General features: G+C 37.3%; 1 protein-coding gene and 1 long non-coding RNA gene across 3 annotated transcripts in view; one reads left to right on the top strand and one right to left on the bottom strand.

Annotated features, from left to right (window-relative positions):
* The window catches only part of TEAD3 (TEA domain transcription factor 3), a 92,506-nt gene extending 90,637 nt beyond the window's left edge, over positions 1–1,869 (bottom strand). The window contains exon 1 of one of the 2 annotated variants that reach the window (XM_026716894.2): positions 1,538–1,869. The gene's annotated coding sequence lies outside the window, so the exon portion shown is untranslated. The remainder of the gene's footprint in view (positions 1–1,537) is intronic. The other variant, XM_026716895.2, reaches the window with a different exon arrangement.
* Positions 1,870–2,500: 631 nt separating this feature from the next.
* LOC148126110 (uncharacterized) lies at positions 2,501–9,242 on the top strand. The gene is made up of 3 exons (XR_015742837.1): positions 2,501–3,281; positions 6,085–6,186; positions 9,137–9,242. It is a non-coding gene; the product is annotated as an uncharacterized LOC148126110 (long non-coding RNA).
* Positions 9,243–15,546: the final 6,304 nt, after the last annotated feature.

Below are 15,546 nucleotides of genomic sequence, written 5' to 3'. Positions count from 1 at the left end.
TTCCTCTTTAACTATTCTCCTGCATATCTGTATGCAGCTTCCCATATAATAGATAAAAACTAACCTTCAAAACATTTCCTTTTGGAAAATCCATCAAGAGAAGGGAGAAGTTTGTCTTCATCCTATCCTTAAGTAACTCTCAATGTATTGTGGTTCTTATTCTTGAAAAACAATAGGGCACCCTTCTGGAATCTCATTTTTAGGTCTTTGCTCTTTAGTTTCATAGTCTTGTACTCTTTGTTGATTCATTAACACTGGAGGTCAACTGCCCAGAACTAATCAGTCTCACCCCCACACTCTTGCTTATGCTTGATACATGGTGAATTCAACATCTTGTTTCCTTAATCTGTCTTTTAAGATATTTTAAAAAACTGATCTTCTTCCCCATAGCAGCTAGCAATGCTTATCCTTGTCCCACTGATACAGAAACATACCCACCTGAACTATACGAAGTCAATTATAACTTGGATTAGAACTGTATAATTTACGTACACACTAGATTCACAAAAGCACTTATTTTTGTGCATGTGACCCAGGAATGAGAGATATGGCATTATGCCACTAACACACAAAGGTAATTAATTGAGGAAATGTGTTTATGCAATTGGTGAGTTGTCAACACTGCCCCTATGGCCTATGCACAAGCTGCCAGCACACAGTCACGCAGGAAGCAAAACTGTTTTGATTTTTTAAAAATCGTTTCAAATTGGAATAATGATAAAAAAAAAAGATAATTTTAACACTCGCTTCCACCAAACCTATATAAACCCACCAAACCCTCTAGATAAGGAGCAAAATAAGGCCACCTGAGAAATAAGGGGAAAAATACATATCGTACCACAATAATTGTATACATAAAATATGCTTTACTGTATTATCAGGAATATACAATCTAATTCACAAGAAAACCGCCTCAAGAAATTACATGGGCTACACCACAGCTACAACCAAATGGGATGGACAAAGGGTAGGTAAAAATTAATCTAAATCAGTTACATACTAAATTTTCAAAACTTAAAAGCACAGAGAGGCGATCCGGGCAGAAAGTAAGGAATCTTAGCAGGACATCACTGGCCGCCTTCCAAGGGAAAACTGGAGGGTTTTGGTTTTTTTTTTTTTTAAGTCCTTTAACTCCCCCACCCCCCCCAAGTTTGCTGAGCAGACCGAAACTTGTCGAAGGAGTTACCCAAAGGAGCCCGTGAATAAAGGCCAAACCACAACCTAGCAGCGACCGAGAGGGGGAGATGGCCCGGGGAGGGGTGTAAAATGAAAAAGGGGCTTCCCCTTAGCCTTCCCCTCTTTCTGTCTACCATTATGGGCGGGAGAAAGAAGGGCCGGGGTTTTAGTCGGGGGGGGGGGTTGTTGAGGAAAAGAGGGGAAGGGACAGAAGGCGGAGAAACTGGGCCGTGCAGCCTCCCTCCGCACCGGCCGGGACAGCCAGGGGGGCGCAACAGAGACGAGCGAATCGTTTATCCTTCTTCCGAAGGAAAGAGTTTCCAGGGCCGGAGCGGGAGCGCTGGCTGGCCGCTTTACTTACTCAGTCCTCCGTCCGGGAAAGGGTGGGTGCCAATCCCTCCCGCCGCCGCCGCCGCCGCTGTTGGTGCCGCCGGCTTAGAAGGTCCGGTTCGGTCCGCGGGGTGGACGTGACAAGAGCAGCGGGGCAGGGTCGAAGCGACGGGCTGGCAGGCTAAGCGAATCCGCCGCGCAGCCGAGAAGAGCGAGCCGGGAGCCGAGCAAGAGCGACGGGAAAGTTTGTGAGAAGGAGGGAGGAGCAGAAACTTGGAAAGAGAGCAAGAGGAGGAGGGAGGGAGGGAAGGAGAATAGGAGTCAGCCCCCGCCCTTGTCGCAGATGGACAGCCTCCGCCACCACAGTCGCTGGGGGAGGAGACCTCCTCCTCCTCCTCCTTCGGTGGAGGAGTCTCGCTTGGAGACGGGGGCGGGGAGGGGGGTTGTTTCAGCCTCAGGCAGGACGGAAAGGGGGCTGGGAGGATACTGGATGGATTTACTGGAAAAGGCTGGGTCGTTAACAAACTAACTTCTAGTGAAGAGGAAGAGGGCAAAGGGTGGTGGTGATGGTAGAGAACTGCTTGCAGGAGGGAAAGCTACGTGTGGAGTACATGAAAAGTTGGATGGAGCCAGAATTTCATCCATCTTCTTCGAGGGGATAGCAAGCCTACAAAAGGCGCTGTACATAAAGCAACGCGCTTTGTATCTTTTGTTTTTGTTTTAGAACAATATATTCTGGCGCAAAATCTAATCGGGAAGGCTGACTTCAAATCCTGATTGATCACTACAAAACCTCAATTGATTAATCACTACAAAACCTCAAACCGGTTGCTAACTCACTCCACAGGTTGAGATTTGTTTATTTATTTATTTTAAAAAACTTACTGTAGTTGGGGGGGCCCACGGGGGGAAAAAAAGCCCAAATCTATAGTCGAGTAACGTCTTTATTACCTAGTTTGCTCAAAAGATTGTGCAACTTTCCAGTATCCCGAAACCCTTCTATCCAGTAAAATGTTAGCAATAGTAATAAACCAAACCAAAAGCATGGGATTGGGAAGCAGCAAAGCGAATCAAAAAACACGACTCAGATTTGTAGTTAGGCAGGCGAAAAGCCTGTTTCGCCAAAAGACGGTATGAAGTTCCCTTTGACAGCCCGCAGTCCCAGGAAATGAATTCCGCCGCGTTTGCTTCATTATAAATATGCCTAGGATATCGGTAGAAAGGTGGACTAAAATGAGCGTTCTTGTTCGACGCAGTAAAAGCTTGTATTTCTACGGGTAGTATTTCTAAAGCGAGCAGATTTAGACTGCGGAGATTTGTGTCTCTGGAGAACGTTGATTCAGGCAGGACTCTGGTGCCCACCTGGACAGGTAGATTAACCTGTCTGGAACAGGTTGGACGGGTGGCCATTTTCTTATGTCTCCGATCCAAGATATGTGAGAAAGAGGTGAAAGTTAAAAAAGAAAAGAAAAGAAAAACCCGCCGGTCTACGCTGGAGAAGAAACAGGACAAACTAGGAGGCACTGAACTCCAGAGAAGAAGACGTTCTCTCCGCTCAGTCTGCTCCCAAATCTCAGCTCCGCACTCCGAAGCTGACGTCACTGTCTAAGGAGCGGCCCGTACTCGTTTCCTGTTTCGTTCCAGAGGCTTCCAAGCCGTCGCGCTGAGCCTCCTGCTGCAGCGCCACCTATAGATCTTCGTCGCGCAGCTTACATTTTGTTCGAAACCACTTAATTGCACTCAAGCAAAGCCACAGTCAACAATAGAGGAAGTCGGTGAGACATTTGAAATCTTATTTTCTTCCACCCTTCCTCCAAGGGTGGGCTGGAGGAAACGGATCCGACAACACCAAAAAAAAAAAAAATGCCTCTCGCGCTCTTGCCGTTTTCCACGACTTCTGTATCTGCCAGAGGTTTTTGTTTTTAAACGTAGAAGGAAATCAAGTACAGTACCGAAAAGAAAAGCATTTGATTCTACATCACACCAGATTTTTAAAACAAGCATCCCACAAAAATTCTTACTTAATCTCTTAAAAGTCACGCTAAACCCCAGGTTTTATAAATATCTGGAACATACTTGAGTGAATCTCTGATACTAATGCCACATAGAAATAGCTGTATCTAAACATGAAAAGAAATTCCTGAGGTTTTGTTCTAATATGCATTCTCCCCATGACTTGATCTTCTTATATAATCCCCTTCAATTGCCATAAATTCTCCTTTTTGTTTCTTCCTGCATCTCCTTTTCTCCTCTCACCTCTCTCCCAATGTATACAATCTTGTGTGCCCTTCCTTTAGATGAGCATGACCATTACTGCATTTGAGCATTTATCTATTTCATTTTTGTGCTACTGTAGACAAAAAACAACTGTTAATATATAATTAAATTCTAAAAACATTGGGAAAGTTATGTTAGAGAAGGCTAATACATACCTTTAGAAGTCCCATCATTTCGATCAATTGATATTCTCTACAGAACAAATGTAACAAAGCAGTGCCAATAAAGTATATGAAATAAATTAATATGTGGAGCAAATAGAGCATTGATGATGTTTTCTTTTTTAAAAAAATCCACTCACAGATCTGTAATTTGTAGTCCTTGAATGACACCGATGGACAACATATTCAGGGCAAAAGAATGTATTTGCCACATAACATAGAATTAACTTCCAGAATATGTAATGTATAACGAGTATTCACACAGCCCTATCCCCCAAGGTTAAATCAAATTTATTTAATGATGGTCATAACCAGAAAAATAAATAAAAATATTAAATGATAATGACCAAATATAAACAAGACAGTGTAGCAGTCTTATAAAACTAAAAACTAAGACTTAAAGATCAAAGAAAGGGAGAAATGGAATAAAAATACACTAAAACAAAATAAAATAAAAATACTGTAGAATAAATAAAAATATAAAAGAAGGCAAAAACAGAAAACACTTAATAATGACATCATTCCAAAATTGCACTCTTTTAAACTACAAATAAATAAAAAAGACTCTATGTGGGAACGTCAAAGTGAGAAATGTATGCTAACGAGGAGTGATGCTCATTTAGAATTATTATTTTCCTCCCAAAGAAATAGACTACTTTTTGTTTCCCAAACAATTTGATCTTTTAATGGAAATTTCATTTTAACACCTAATAGTGATCAAAATAATATATAATTAGATATTGTGTAAATGCAGATTTAGGAAAACAAGTGGAAAAGGTGGGAATTTATTTTTTTAGTTTATCAGATATTTTTAATCCACCTTTATTGTTTTTAATAAATAAAAAAATAACTCAAGGGAATGAACAAATCTACTCATTCCTCCTCTTATTTTCCCCTCAACAGCCACCCTGTGAGAAGCTTGGACTGACACAGAGTAAGTGGCCCAAAATCTCACAGTGGCTTTCATAACTGAGGCTCATGGTCTCCTGGTTTCTAACCTAGCCAAAATGGCAAACACTTTGTAAACCAGGTAGTTTTCTCTCAGCTTCCATATAGGAGATTTAATCAAAGATATTACACCACTCACTGTCATTTAATGACAACTAGACTAGCTTAAATATCTCAGAATTATTCATCAAAATGTTGGAGAGGTAGAAATCAAAGGAATTTTTTTTTCATATGGACTGGACTTGTACAAAGTGCTACCTTATTGGAAGACAATATTCAAAGAAATTAGAATTAGACCTAAACGGGAAGCAGAATGTGATCCAGATTATTACACATTTTTAGTGAGATAACTCTAAACAAAAAGGAGCTTATTGGCTGCAAAATTAATAATTGCTCAAAAATGAAAATTTTTGGATAGCCTGGTACTAAATAAATGTGTTAAAGTATGATCAACTACTGTCTTACACATTGCTGGTAAAATATGTATAACGCTTCTCAGGGGGATGAATTGCATTTTCATTAAATCTGGAATGATGACATAAATTATGCTTAATGGTAACATATATTTTCTGGATATATGTAATTGATGAATGAATGTTGAGACATGTTGTTCTGGGTTACTTTATATTCATGTTTTTTCTTGCCTTATACAATGTTAAAGGTGAAAAAAAAATACAAAAACATACAGAATTGTTGTACAATTGTTTGAGAAAGGACTTACTTACACATTACTGAGCTTTGAATTCTTAGCTTTTTCCCACTTGCATTTTCCAGATGTGCCAGGAATGCAACTCCCAGACAAGGCATGATGGTGGGACTACAAGGAGTTGCAGATTATCAAGCTAGGAAAAGCTGCTTTCACCAGCTCAGTAACAGTACTCTTGGGTTCAAGGAAAAGATCTCAACAATACAGACCAAATGAGAACCACTTGTACATTTGATATGTTCAGGAGGGGGAACACCATCCGGCTGAAAAACCCTTACAATCCTAAGTGGGTGGAGGGAGATTCACCAGTCAGATTGACTGAAAATAAATCTTTATTTTGTTTGTGGGTCACCTGCAATACTGCATCTGCATTAGCAATAGTTTATATATACTTATAGCACTTATACTTACATATACTGCTTCATAGTGCTTTACAGCCCCCTCTAAGTGGTTTACAGAGTTAACATATTGTCCCCAACAATTTAGTTCCTCCTTCCTTTTATGGATGGAAGGCTGAGTCAACCCTGAGCTGGTCAGGATCGAACTCCTGGAAGTGAGCAGAGTCAGCCTGCAATACTGCATTCTAAGGTCTGCACCATCTTTGCTCTTTTATGATCATGCAACTAGAAGCATTATACCTGTCTTTTCTTCTGAGAACCCAACATTGCTTGATTTCATACAGCATACTAAACTCAAATCAAGTTTTGGTTGATTTGAGTTTAGGTATACAAGGTATGAACCCATCCATTCGACTTTGTAAACCATAGTTTTGGAAATCCAAATGTGGAAATCTGGCTTATAATTTTTAAACAATAGTTTAGGGTTAACTACATGGCTTACTACAGTATATGAATTGTCAACGTGTTTTATATGATTTTAATATGCCATCTGAACGCAAAAGCAGTTGATAGCCATTTTTTGTCCTTGTGGAAAATTTAGCAAGAGTTTTGAAATTAGAAGCTTTGAGATTCTTGTACAAACAGAAGTGGCATCAAAGCTGCAATGAGTGAGTGAAAGAGAGGGTGTGGCTAGGTGAGACATGAGCACAACAAGGTGAGAGAAGAAACCAGGTCAGTCTTATTGTCAGCTTGTAAGAATAAAGATATGCAAAGTAGACAGACAGAAACCTACAATAGCATCGCTATCTCAACTAACAGAGTACCTAAAACATCCTGTAAGATTTAAAACAACTAAAATCAAAGAAAAAAGTGAGGTTTTTTTTTTAATACTTTTAACATTTGAAAACAAGTAGTAAATGAGGCAGAAAAAATAGTAATAGCTGAGTTTCAAAGGGAACAGATACCAGTAGATGTTCTATTTTTAATGGTTTTCAATTTTTCTCCATAGAATAGGAATTTAGTTTAAAAAGTTAAGCAATTACCTTCTTGGAGTCTTTGTTTGTTTTTTTGCACCTGACTTTATATGAGCATCACTTCTGACTTAGATAGCTGTATGTGCTTGTTCCATTATAGTTCAAGATGACCAATAGCAATTTAGGTCAAGCAACATTACAAAGGTCAGGAAATCTAAGAGAAATTAAGCTAATAATACCAGGTGATATTCCAAGAAGGATTCAGTCTAGGAGATTAGGAACAAAGGAATCCAAACAGCAGAAGCTGAGCAACAGCAAAGTAGCTTGGCTGAAATCAGATACTGTTCCATGATTCATTGGATCAGTGGCATTTTAAAATAGGTCATTGCTTTGGCTAGAAAGTTAACATAGCAAAAAAACTTAAAATGAAAGATATTTATATGCATATTGTTTATCAATTTCCTCTGAAATTGTTTTTGTCTTAATTATTCAGAATAGATATTTAAAATATGAACATTTAAAATGTTTGTATTTCTGCTTAAGATCGCATGTGCATCTATTGAAGAAAGAATACAAAAAGCAAAATTATTAAGAGTTAAAAAGAAAAACAAAATAGAAACAAAAACAAAAGGGGAGCTACTCAGGATACATTTGTATGTACACATATTTTAAGTCTAATAGATGAAAAAGGAGGAAGAAGTTGATGATAGATAGATAGATAGATAGATAGATAGATAGATAGATAGATAGATAGATCGATCCAGTAATGCTCTCGATTTCAAGGTTGTATCTCCAATTGCCTCTGTATTCATCAAGAATTAATCAGTCTCCAAATTTCTAGGCCTTTAACAGAGGTTGAGGAAATCACATACTACCCATAGGGGCAAGAAGGGATTTTTTTTAATGATAAAATAAATTGAAGGGGTCTGAAGAGCACTTGCTCAGTCTGAACATGCTTGGTAAGCAGAAACAACTGGAGAGAGGCAGCTTGTCAGGATTGAACTTCTGATAGTCAGTAGAATTAGCATGTAATACTGCATTCTAATCACTGTGCCACCACAGCTCCTATTTTATTTGCTATATACACATTGTATGGTACATTGTTAACATCATTTATATATTTTGGCAATTCCTTAATATTTTTTGTTTGTATTGAAGTAGGCAAAATTCCAAATTTCATTTTTTCTGATCATTACAGGAATGCTGTTGCTGTTTTTATTGCAATTTTGGATGCTTACTTTTTACCTTGATTAACTAATGTTCTAGTACATTTATTTAATAAGTAAATCAACATTTGTTTCCTAAATGTGAATTGCCATCAGTAAGTTCACTCACACATCCTTGGCTCAAGGACGGCCCACTTATGGATTCTGGAAGATATGAATGTACTATGCCATCCTTCTCCTGCCCCGAGTCTGACATAAAGGCAAATTCTGCCTCTTTTCCCCCCCTGCAGAATATCAAAAGTCCAGCCTCTGGCACCATATGCAGTGCTGTACTTCATTTCATTGGTAGAGTCAACACTTCCATTGACTAGTATGTGTGGTGAGCATGCCCATTCTCCTCCAGTTATTGGTTACTGACCTCCATAGAGCAGTGCTGGCCTGATGATATTGAACTTCTTTTTTCTTGCTTTAAAAAAGAATAAGTAGAGCTTCTCTTCTCTTCTTTTCTTCTCTCCTCTCCTCCTTTCCATTTTATTTTATTTTATTTTTTTTGATTTTGAAACAATCTACTGTTTAATAAATATTTATATATATAAATTTTATTGAATTTACAATTAAAAAATAACATAACAACATTACATATGCAACAGAGAGAGAAAAAAAAGAAAGAAAGAAGGGAAAGAGAGAGGAAAAAGAAAAAGAAAAACGCTCGGTCTTGCGACCGAAAAAGGAGAAAAAGAAGTATAAAAGAAAGAAAAAAAACAAAGAGACGGAAGAAAAAAGAAAATACATTAAAACCAGACAGATATCCTTTTTGACAGTCTGCAAGATCCAGTTCTCCTACCTTACTTTAAATATACACATCTTATCACTATTTATGCTTAAATTACCCATTATTCATAGAACAGTTTATCTCTGATATAACCAATTATACCACGCATTCCAATTATTATCAAATGCTGAAGACTCTTTATTTTTAAGAGCTATGGTTAAATTGTCCATTTCTGCGCAGTCACATATTTTCTGAATGACCACCTTCTTTCCATTTTAAACTGGCCAGTGGAGAATTAAAAGCAAGAACATGGAGGAGGGACAGGAAGCTGAGAGTGGCTGGTGGGGCAAGGAAGACTGCAAGAAGAAGAAAAGATTGAAAGAGGGAAGTGTGTCGTGTGTGTGTGTGTGTGTGTTTGTGCGCGTGCGCACACACATTCAAGCAGGTAAGAACAACAAAGCAACAAGTAAACTGCTAATTTTATCTGATAATTATAAAGAAATGGAAAATTTTAAAACTAACTTCCTTCTTCTCCTCCAATACACATATGGTTCCTAGTCCAAGTGTCACACCATCCTGGACTCAAATTCGATAATATTTCTGGCTTATTTGCACTAATCCTACATAGCTTTTTCTCTGGTAATATCACACTACTAACTAGGGCATACAAAACATTTGCTATTTAAATACAGCTCATCAGTCTGGAACCCGCATTATATATCTGATATTAATACAATTGAGAAAGTCCAGAAATATTTCACAAGAAGAGTTCTCCACTCCTCTACTCGTTGCAGAATACCTTATGCCACCAGACTCAAAATTCTAGACCTAGAAAACCTAGAACTACGCTGCCTTCGGTCTGACCTAAGTATAGTATATAAAATTATACTGTATATTGCAATATCCTACCTGTCAATGAATACCTCAACTTCTACCATAACAACACAAGAGCCCACAATAGATACAAACTCAAGGTTAACCGCACCAAACTTGATTGCAGGAAATACGACTTCAGCAACAGAGTGGTCAATGTCTGGAATACTCTACCTGACTCTGTGATTTTTTTCCCCAAACCCCCAAAACTTTAACCTTAGACTGTCTACTATTGACTTCACCCCTTTCCTAAAGGGTCTGTAGGGGGCGTGCATAAGCGCACCAATGTGCCTACCGTCCCTGTCCTATTGTTTCTTTTATTTTTCTTATATGTATCCATTTCATGTACTCATAACTATGTCTATACTTATACCTGTAATCTTATTATTAACTTGACTAAATAAATAAGTAAGTAAGTAAAAATTCAACTGCTAGGGTGCATGTGTATCTCTCAGGGAAGGATTTCCCTTTCTTGTTCAAGGGAGAACAAGAATTACAGCATTATGTGTATGGGGGCAGAGGATGTTTTTTCCCAGTTCCCAGAGGATGTGTGAACTGGTAAATTGCTCACTGTGAATGAGCAAGGCATGCATTGAAGAAAAGGTTGGATGAGATGAACTCTGCACGATCATGTAATTGTGTCCTCAAAGGCCTCCTCACAGAAAGGAACTGGCAGAAGAGGGAGGAGTAAAGAAGCCAAAGAATCCACCAACCAGGAACCATAATAACCACCATCTGCATAGAATTACCTCGCCAGCACTGTTGCCAAAGCTTGAAATCTGGGCACCAGTGTCTTATGCCAACTTCATTTACGGATTATATAAGAAGCTTAAGGGCTGCTATGAATAAATGCCCTAAGACTTCAATTCTAAATACTCTTAGTAGAGGCTGATTCTTAAGAGACAAAGCGGTGTTTATGTAAATATACACATTTTGCACTGTATTTTGTAATGAGTCATAAAACATTGTTGTACTATGATGTTAGTGCTTAAGGACAGAAGGGAAATTACTAACTGCAGTAAACATAGCTTTATATTAGTATAGGAAGAGGGATTCAAAGGTATCACATTAGAAACATTTGAATGGATTGTGAATCAACAAAAACTATCTTGTCGATGGCAACACACTTGGACCCCATCTTTGTTGGCCTGTTTGCATATCGAGCCTCTTATACTCCAGGACCCACATAAAATTTCTTCTCACTTTGGCAAATGATGTTAGTGAGTGGAATACAGAGGAAGTGGTTTCGCTAACTTGCGAACTGATTCATATGTACCCTCCTAGACCACTCAAAAACAATCACCCTAACTTTGCTTAAGATGCAGGTTGTATTTGGGTTATACATTTTTCTGCGCATCAGCATAAATGTGAGGTACAAAAACTTAGTTCAGCTTGTATCAACCTTGAGCTCTTTGGATGGACTGGACTATTATTAGTTTAACAGCTTGCACTGCAGTGGTGGGATTCAAAACATTTTACTACCGATTCTGTGGGTGTGGCTTAGTGGGTGTGGCATGGCTTGGTGTACATTCCTTCCCCATCCCACTAACCTGCTTTCCAGTTCCATTCTCCTGTGCAGGGCAACCAAAGAAGACCCAGATGATCAGCTGGGTCTTGGGAGGCAGAGAATAGATGGGGGTGGAGCCAGCCAGAGGTGGGATTTGCCGGTTCTCCAAACTACTCAAAATTTCTGCTACTGGTTCTCCAGAACTGGTCAGAACCTGCTAAATAACACCTCTGTTGCACTGGATCCTGAAATCATCACCTTGGTCTTCACCACTTAGCTGAGTGAGCTGAAGGTGTCATAATAATATGTCTCTGGTGACTGTTCTCAGAGTCATCGATTTGTTACTGATCCAAAAACACACAGGGATCCTTTTGCCCCTTCGACAGAGACACTAAAAAAAAATCATCTCATAATTTATTTGTAACCTTTTTCTTAAGGGCTATTTTACCTAGTTTGATTTTCTATACCAATGGCATTTCCACCTAATTATCCTGTTGAATGTCTGTTAGTTTCCAATGCAGTTAGGGTTTCTATTATTTACCATAATACTTTTCTGAGTTTGATTGTTTATTTATTTAATTTGTATCTTGCATTTATTATTTTTACAAATAACTCAAGGTGGAGAAGATATCCAACATATCTTCCTCCTCTTAATTTCCCACAACAACAACCCCATGAGAGACTGACTGGCCCAAAGTCACCCCAGTTTTCATGGCTAAGGTGGGACTTGAACTCATGCTGTCCTGCTTTCCAGACTGGTGCCTTAAGCACTTAAGACCAAACTGGTTCTATGTACTACATCTATGACATCAATGGAATCTTTTTGCCATAAATATATACAATGAAATAGTTAAAGATGGCTTTTTGTGATATTCAGTATGACAAAACGTAAAATTTTCAAATTTTGTTGATTCTTCTGGACTGCTTCCAGTACCATTGACCATGACATCCTTTTGAGGAGATTTCTAATTTAGAATAAATAGAACAGTGATGTAAACATTATTTCTAACCATGTTCATATAGAAAACTGCTTTTTCAGAAATTGGAAATGATAACTTTCAGCTCAATTACTGCAGGATTATGGTGGAATATATTCTGAAATAGTAGAATAACAATTATTGGAGCACTGGTTCAGTCTTGTACCATAGGACATTCAACATCCAAAATATTTATCCAAAATTTATTCACATATTAAGCACAATGTCATCAGCTGTCATGCTTTTTCATCATATTTTCTGGCCATGGTTATGTGTTGATGACGGTCAATAAATCAAGGCTCAGTTCTCGTGTGAGGGGAATCCTCAATTTATGACTGCAACTGAACTCAACATTTATGTTGCTAAGTGTTATTTGTTAAGTGAATTTTGCCCCATTTTACTATCTTTCTTGCCACAGTTGTTAAGTGAATTGCTGCGATTGGTAAGTTGTTAAATAAATCTGGCTTTTCCTATTAACTTTGCTTCTCAGAATGTTACAAAAGATGATCACATGACCCCAGAACATGGGAACCATCATAAATAACAAGTCAGTTGCCAAGCATCTGAATTTTGATCATATGACCATGGGAATGACACAACGATCATAAGTGTGAAAAACGGTCAGAAGCCATTTTTTTCAGTGCCTTTGTAAATTTGAACGATCACTAAACAAACTGCTGTAAGTTGAGGACTACCTGTACAAATATGGAGAAAAATTGATAATATATCAAGACAGAAGAAGGAGAATTTAAGAAAAAAGTCAAGAGAACGATTGACAGTAGGGGAATATATTTTGCAATGGTTTTCATGTGCACAGTTAAGAAAAATATTTAATATAGGTAAAAGGTAACTGGACTTGAGCAATGTAAGACAGAATTGGAAACTGAATTATATACAAATGATGAACATGTAATTTAAAAAGTGTACAAGCTTTTATTAAGGTTTGAAACTGATAAAGAACAAGCTAAGTATTACAATTACATGATTAAAAGGATTGTGAATGTTGGTTATACAAACAGATACATGGAAGCAAATGATTGAATTGAATATATATGTATGTATGTATGTATGTATTATTAGTATATGACACCAGAGAAATGATCAAAGATATATAAAGGTACCTCAAAACAACGTTGGAAAAGCTAACAACATTAAGGGGTATGTTATTATGCATGGTGGATTTATGAAAAATCTAGAAAATTCTGGATACAAATAAACACAATGATATAAAAAGTCATAAAGGTTAATATTGAAAAATATTGAGGAAAAATTCAAATGTTTTGTTGGAAAGTATGGACAGTCAGCTAGAAAAACTAATGGAAGACTGATTTCACACATGGTTACTCTGGCAACACTATTATCTACATAACAGTGGAGGAATACTGAAATTTCCACAATGGAGAAATGAGTTGTGAAGATGTTGGAATTGTCAGAAATTTCAAAACTGACCTGTTTAGTCAGATTAAAACAATAACTACTTTAAAAAAAAAGAAGACTGGAAACCTTTTATGGATTTTTTTGTTGTTGCTGAAAACAGAAAAATAAAGCAATGATTTATGGATTTAATTATTAGAAAATACTAAACAAGGAGCTGAGGGATTTTTGTAATATTGAGGGGGTCTGGATGTTAAGTTTGTTAATTTCTATTGCAATGAAGGAAGTCATTCATTTTTTCTATTTTTAGTTTTTTAAAATATTTCCTTTTTGTTGTTTTGTTTTCTGTTCTTTTTATCTTTGTTTCTTATTTTTTCTTTTCAACTTGTCTTGTATTGCTTGAAAAACTCTTTCATAAACATTTTTTTAAAAAATAACGAATACCCAGAATACTACACACTATCCATGAGAAATTGATTAACATTCTTTTCACCTTTGCAGGAAATTTCAAAAGCAAATCCACTTTTATCAAATTGAATGAGAACTGCTGGGGAAAAAAAAAACTGCTGAAGAATTTGTGTTCATAGCACTATTGGTGGTAATAAAATTATTGTTGGGCAACTTCAAGGTTTGTAAGGGGAAGGAATACCAGAATCTGGGGGTAGAATTAAAAGTGGGATGAGCCTAGAATTTCTACATTGCCACAAGCAAACTAAGTCCAACAAATTAAGTTCCCACCCTCCTTAAATTCTGTTGGCTTTTATTTAACTCCTGTCAGGTGCTAACTATTAGTTGAGAATATTCCTGTGCATAGGCATATGAGTAGCAATAAATCAATTTAATTGGACTTTCACAGTGTGTACCTGATCTTTCACACTCGACAAGGTTCTCTTCCAATCCTTCTCTTTTGACAAATTATGTCAGATTGAAGAGAGCTAATCATGTTATTAATGATGGACTATGGTGTCTGACAGTGAAGAAGCTAATTCACTGAAGGACATTGATTTTTCATGTTTTGTTTTTAATTATCATGGAGTTTGAAAATGCTTTCTCCATTGTGTTAATCTCTCATCTTTGATGTGACCTTAAAATGTTATATATATTTTTTAAATTATATAATATATGGTTTCAAAAGTAATTGCTTATGGGGACTAATGAGCCAGGGTAAAAGTACTTATCTAATACTTCATTACAAAGAAGAATTAGAATTAGAATAAGGGACCCTGGAGATAAGTAGCTTAGGGTTGAACTGTGGAGCCTCTATGAACTTGCTTGTTTGTCTGTTTGCAGACATTTCATTACTCAAATAGGTAACATCATCAATGTTTGTGAGTGTGGGGTTTGTTCCCTGTTATATACAGTAACTTGCCCTGCCAATATTGGAAGGTTTTTTTCCTTGATAAAAAAAACTCTCCTCGTTTGTCTGGTGTTAATCCATTCTTATTGGGGTGCTAGCTGTTGGAGGGGATAAGATCTGGTGTTTTTTGTTTCATTCTTAACTTTTTATTATTATTTTTGAATGGAGTGTAAATGTGATTTCTCTCTGTGTCTATCGATGGCTGATTTGTCTGAATGCCAAGCTTTTTGGATTTAGCTTCATCTAGGATGCTCAGAATTCCTCAGTTAAACTATGGTTGAGTCTGTCCACGTGTTGTGAAGTTAAAGAATTTTCATTATGTCATCTGGTTGCTGGTTTGGATGCACTGTGCTTGTCTTTTGCTTCTCTGCCTTACATAGTGATTACTATAATTCTTACACAATATGTTGTAGGTGACTCTTGGTTTTTTGTTCTTGGGCTACTGAATCTTCTGGTTTACTTAAGAAGTTTTGGAGGGTTTTAGTTGGTTTGTATGCAACAATAATGCCATGTAGTTGCAATAGTCCATGGTTGTTTCTGGGATGTTTTTGATGTATGGTAGCATTATCCATTTCATAGCTTGTGTTGGTTGTGCTGTAGTGGCTGAGTG

Source organism: Pseudonaja textilis, chromosome 3, assembly GCF_049901715.1.
Source record: "Pseudonaja textilis isolate UNSWEBS1 chromosome 3, rPseTex1.2, whole genome shotgun sequence".
In the NCBI taxonomy this organism is placed as follows: Eukaryota; Metazoa; Chordata; class Lepidosauria; order Squamata; family Elapidae; genus Pseudonaja; species Pseudonaja textilis.
Note: the sequence above shows the minus strand (reverse complement) of the source record. Positions and strands in the feature narration are given on the sequence as shown.